This window comes from Hypanus sabinus, chromosome 17 (assembly GCF_030144855.1).
Source record: "Hypanus sabinus isolate sHypSab1 chromosome 17, sHypSab1.hap1, whole genome shotgun sequence".
In the NCBI taxonomy this organism is placed as follows: domain Eukaryota; kingdom Metazoa; phylum Chordata; class Chondrichthyes; order Myliobatiformes; family Dasyatidae; genus Hypanus; species Hypanus sabinus.
In genome coordinates this window covers 54,314,030-54,320,029 of record NC_082722.1, presented here as the reverse complement: position 1 = coordinate 54,320,029, position 6,000 = coordinate 54,314,030, and positions in this window count along the sequence as shown.

Genomic DNA, 6,000 nt, shown 5'->3' with positions numbered 1-6,000 from the left:
AATCTTTTTTTGATAACATTGATTCAAAAATTTCCTCATTTGTGTGGCAAAATAAAAACCCTAGGTTAAGTAAAAAGCAATTACAAAAATCAAAAAAAGATGGTGATTTAGCTTTACCTAATTTTAGATTTTATTATTGGGCAAATAATATTCGTAATTTATTGTATTGGAAACTAGATTTGGATTCACCACTGTGCCCACAGTGGGTAAATTTGGAATGTAATGAGGTAAAGGGATATTCTCTATTCTCTGTTCTTGGTTCTTGTCTTCCTGCGGATTTAGTTAAATTTAATAAACAAATATCTAATCCTGTTATTAAACATACATTACGAATTTGGTTTCAATTTCGTAAGTTTTTTACTTTGAAAAACTTTGTTCTTGATAGCCCTATCTTACTTAATTTCTTTTTCAAACCCTCTTGGACAGATCAAGCTTTTAACATATGGAAAAGGAAAGGTACAAAATGTTTTCGTGATCTCTTTTTTGAAGATACTTTGATGTCATTTGATCAACTTTCCAACAAATTTGAATTACCTAAATCTAATTTTTTCAGATATTTACAAATTAGAAATTTCTTACATAAAGTTTTACCATCTTTTCCTAATTCAACTTTGGTGGACATTACAGATTTGATTTTTACCTTAAATCCTTGTCAGAAGGGATTAGTAGCTTTTATTTATAATATGATTATGAAGATACAACCAGAAATATCAGTTAGAATTAAACAAGAATGGGAAAAAGAACTTCGATATAACATATCAACAGATAAATGGGAAAAAATTTTGCAAATGGTTAATTCTTCTTCTATATGTGCTAAACATGCTTTAATACAATTTAAAATTGTACATAGAGCTCATATGTCTAAAGATAAACTTGCTCGATTCTATTCTCATATTAACCCTCAATGTGACAGATGTCATTCAGAAGTGGCCTCATTGACCCATATGTTTTGGTCATGTCCCATTTTACATAATTACTGGAAGGACATATTTACTACTATTTCCTCAATTTGGAATATAGATTTACAACCTCATTTTATTACTGCAAATTTTGGCATACCAAATGAAGATGGTAATCAGTTTTCCCCTTCAATCAGACGAATGATTGCTTTTGTAACATTAATGGCCAGAAGGTCTATATTACAAAATTGGAAAGAAGTAAATCCTCCTACCACATTTCAATGGCTTTCTCAAACTATTTCTTATCTGAGTTTGGAAAAAATTAGAAGCACTATTTTTGACTCATCAATTAAATTTGAAGAAACTTGGAGACCGTTTATTCGACATTTTCATATGAATTAATTTGGCCTTTTCCAGACCTTCTTTCTGTTTATTCATGTTCAGGTATGGAGTTCCGGAGTTCTTTGACACTATCATATACTTGTAAACTGTTATTATTGCCCATGTTAGTTTAGTTTAGTGTTTTATTTTTTTTAATATATACTTTTTTTCACATATTTTCAATTTTTTTTTTCTTTTTTAATGGTTATTTTTGTTTTTTTTTCATATAATCATATGGACTTGATTGATTAAGGTATTTTCTTCTGTTGATGTTTAGTAGGATATTGTTATCTTATTATCAATGTGATTTCAAGTCTATTGTATTCATAATTTACTTATTATTATGTTATTTTTTTGTGTATATATGAAAATCAATAAAAAGATTGAAAAAGAAAAAAAAAGTGTCCCAAAGTGTTCCGCAGGAAATATCATCTGTAGAATTAGTTGAAAAGAAGAAGTCGATCTGCTCCTCCATAAATTTTATAAAGTCAAAGTCTTGCAACAAGGTAGAGTCAAATCGCCATTGTCTAGCATTAGAAGCTGTATCCGTAAATTTCATAGAAAGTAATAATGGAGCATGATCAGAGATAGCTATAATATCATAGTTACAACCGATTACCAATGGAATAAAACAAGAGTCTACAAAAAAAATCAATTCTCGAATAAGAGTGATAAACATGTGAGAAAAAAGAAAACTCTTTGTCATTAGGATGCCGGAATCTCCAAACATCAAAAACTCCATTGTCAGTCAAAAAAGAGTTAATACAAGTGGCCGACTTATTAGGTAAAGTCTGAATAGATAAAGATTTATCCATCAGAGGATTTAAACAACAATTAAAGTCACCACCCATTATTAACTTATATTCATTTAGATTGGGTAAAGAGGTAAATAAAGACTTAAAAAAGTCAGGACAATCCACATTTGGAGCGTAAACATTAACCAAAGCAACCTTTTTATTACAAAGTAAACCCGTAATTAACAAAAATCTGCCATTCGGATCTGAAAAAATATTATGTTGAACAAATGAAATAGAGGAGTCAATAAAAATTGAAACTCCTTTTACTTTAGCATTCGAATTTGCGTGATACTGTTGACCCCGCCAAAATCTAAAAAAATGAAATTTGTCCTCCTTCCTCACATGAGTTTCTTGTACAAAAATGATATGAGCATTAAGTCTTTGGAATACTTTGAAAATCTTCTTTCGTTTAATTGGATGATTTAAACCATTAGTATTCCAAGACACAAAATTAATGGTCTGAGCCATACTTCTAAAATCAACCCTTTGGTATAGAAAGGGTTAACCAACTTATAAACTCATGCACCTGGAAGAGGAACAAAAGTAAAGAGAAGACCCGGAAGTGACAACAACACAGACATATTTGAAGTTCAAAAACAGCCCAAATAAAAAAACTAACACAAACTGATACAAAAAAAAATAGAGTTAGAAAACAGACCATCCCCCCACCCCCCAAGAAAAAGAGAAAAAGCCAAAATATGACTTAAAAAGGGAAAAAGTAAGACTAATCCCACCCTCATGTCAGCTGAAGAACACTCCATATATAAAGGATATATATAAAAGAATCACCCCAACTTTAAAAATTAAAATCACTATAATAAAAACCATATTTCTAAGTATAGTTAGTTGTAAGAAGAATAAAAACACAATCACTAAAAAAAAATTATAAATCGGGCTCTAGCCCAGACAAAACAAAAAATATTTAAGCTATGATAAGCGATGCATTGTAGGAAAAAGGCGAAAAAAATAAAAACATAATGCCATCTTAAGCAAAACCAAAAATCCTTTTCAAAAAACCACCATCTTAATCAAAGAAAAATTCACCTTCAAAGAATTAAAAATATACCTTCGAAGGAACAAAGTTAATGCACAAGTATGTAGTTAAATGATTAAAGTATATAAGGCAAAACAATTAATATGACAAAAACACACTTTAACTTAAGTATGAAGTATAGGATGAACCTACACCAATAACCAGATTTTAATTCTGGTTTAAGAGATCAAGAACCATCTTACACGATCAGAATCGTTCATTTATTAGAGACTGGTGTCTGTAGCAGTAGGGAAGTTCTCCTCCAGATATTTTCTCGCTTCTGAAGTTGAAATGAAAACCTGTCGTGGAGCATTCAACGGAGAAATTCGAAGCTTCGCAGGGTATAGAAGCGCAGGTTTCAGATTTTTCTCATAACATTCAGCCATCAACGGTTTAAAAAGAAGCCTTCTTTTTAAAAGGTCAGGACTAAAGTCTTTGACCAGGCGGAAGCAAAATTCTTTGAATTTAATCATTCCTGCTCGATGAGCTGCTCTTATAAGTTGTTCTTTGTCATGTACATAATGAAACCGGACAATTACCACCGAAGGTTTGTCTGTAGCACTCGGTGATCGACGCCGAATTCAATGTGCCCGATCCAATAAAGGAGGGTTATTCGGGAAAATCGTCGGAAACGCTTCTTTTAAAAGTTGAGCAAAATATTTCGAAGGGTCATCTTTTTCTATGCCGTCTGGAAGACCAAGTATACGTCTGGACCGATTCTCAAAATCGTCACTCTTGGCTTTAAGGGCTTCCATCAGCTTAATGGTCGAAATTAAATCCTGTTGCAGTTTTTTAATAGTCAAATCTCGCTTCCGAGCATCTTCTCGCAGAGACGCGATAAGAGCTTGTTGCTGTATAATTACTAAATCCATCTTAACCATGTACTCTTGAAAAGCCTTTATATCTTCTTTAAAAAATTGTTGTAGTTCAGCAAATTTTTTATCCAAAACCTCCATAAACAATTCAAAAGTTAATTGAGTTTGTTGTGGCGGAGCCTGCTTTTTTCCGTTACCGTTCAGATTGCGTCCGGGATCCCGTCCCTTAGACCTGAGAGACATTTCTGTTTGCATATCTTCAAAAGTTCACAACAAACTTTTGGCAGTAAATCCAAAAAAAAATTAACAAAGAAACTTTCGGTATAGGTAAAAATAAGCTGAATAAGGGTGATCAAAGGTTAAAAAAAGTAAAGGTTATGGAGAGAATCCAAAACAGTACTCACTCCATGAGTGTCTCCAGCTGACTTCCGCATCAGACTTCACTGTGGAAGACACTAGCAGTATGCCAAGAATTCAAAATTGTTAGGGTGCAAAAGTGAGTATAGTTGCTGATACTAAGGAGAAGGTGTTTGAGAATCTGAAAGGCCCAAGATGGACTACAACCCTGGGTTCTACAAGAGGTAGCTGACAGATTGTGGATTGTAGATTATTAGTAATAATCTTTCAACAGTCACTAGATTGATGAATGGTTCTAGAGGACTAGAAAATTGCAAATATCACTCCACTCTTTAAGAAGGGGAGGGGGCAGAAAAGAGGAAACAATAGGCCAGTTCTGACTTCAGTGGTTGGGAAGATGTTGGAGACCATTATTAAGGGTGAGGTTTCAGGGTACTTGGAGGCACATGATAAATTAGGCCAAAGTCAGCATGGTATCCTTAAGGGAAAAGCTTGCCTGACATTCTTTGAGGAAATAACAGGTAGCATAGACTAAGAAGAGTCAGTGGATGTTGTTTGCTTGGATTTTCAGAAGGCCTTTGACAAGGAGCCACATATGAGGCTGCTTAACAAGATAAAAGCCCGTGGTATTACAGGAAAGATACTAGCAAGATAGAAGATTGGCTGGCTGGCAGAAGGCAAAGAATGGGAATAAAGGGGGCCTTTTCTGGTTGGCTGCCGGTGACTGATGGTGTTCCGATTTTATGTCAATCATTCAAATAGCGGAATTGATGGTTATGTGGCCTAATTTGTGGAAGGAAAAGAGGCATCAACCAATTCCTAAACAGGGAGAAAATTCAAAATTCAGAGAAGTAAAGGGGCATTGGAGTCTTCGTGCAGGTTGAATTGTGGCAAGAAATGCAAATGCAATGTTAGCATTCATTTGGAGAGGACTAGAATATAGAAGTAAGTGTGTAATTCTAAGGGTTTATAAGGCATTGATCAGACCACGTTGTGAGTATTTTGAGCAGTTTTGGGCCCCTTATCTAAGAAAAGATGTTCTGGCATTGGAGAGGGTTCAGAGAGGGTCACAAGAATGATTCCAGGAATGAAAGGGTTAGCTATAGGGAGCATAAGATGACTTTGGGCCTGTCCTTACTGGAGTTTAGAAGAATAAGGGAGGGAGGAGGGATCTTATTGAAATCTATAAAATATTGGAAGTCTTAAATGGAATAGACGTGGAAAAATGCTTCCTATAATGGGGGAGTCGAGGACCAGAGGGCATAAATCTGTGGAATTTCATTGCCACAGACAGCTGTGGAGGCCAAGTTACTAGGTATAGTTAAAGCAGGGGTTGACAGGTTCTTGCTTAGTCAAGGCATTAAAGGTTAGAGGAAGAAGGCAGGAGAGTGGGCTGAATAGGGTAATAAACTGCTCTCGGGGTCTCACAACCGGCCACTGTTTGATATGGACGAGGCCTAGACGACTAGTGTGCCTTCAGATGCTGGCTTTTCGTGGTTCTGGAGGCAGGAGGACTCGAGGTCAGTGCCGCCTGGTGCATTGTGGGAGAAAGCAGCGAGCTGGCTGCTGGCTGTGTGCCCAGAGACCCGAGTTCTTCGGGCACAGAGCTCAGAAGAAGTAATGCAACAGACTTATAACATCGTAAATCGGCGATTTGTTTTTGTTATGCCTCCCCTCTCGCTGTGAAATGGGGACACTTCTTTTTCCCTTCTAAGGGG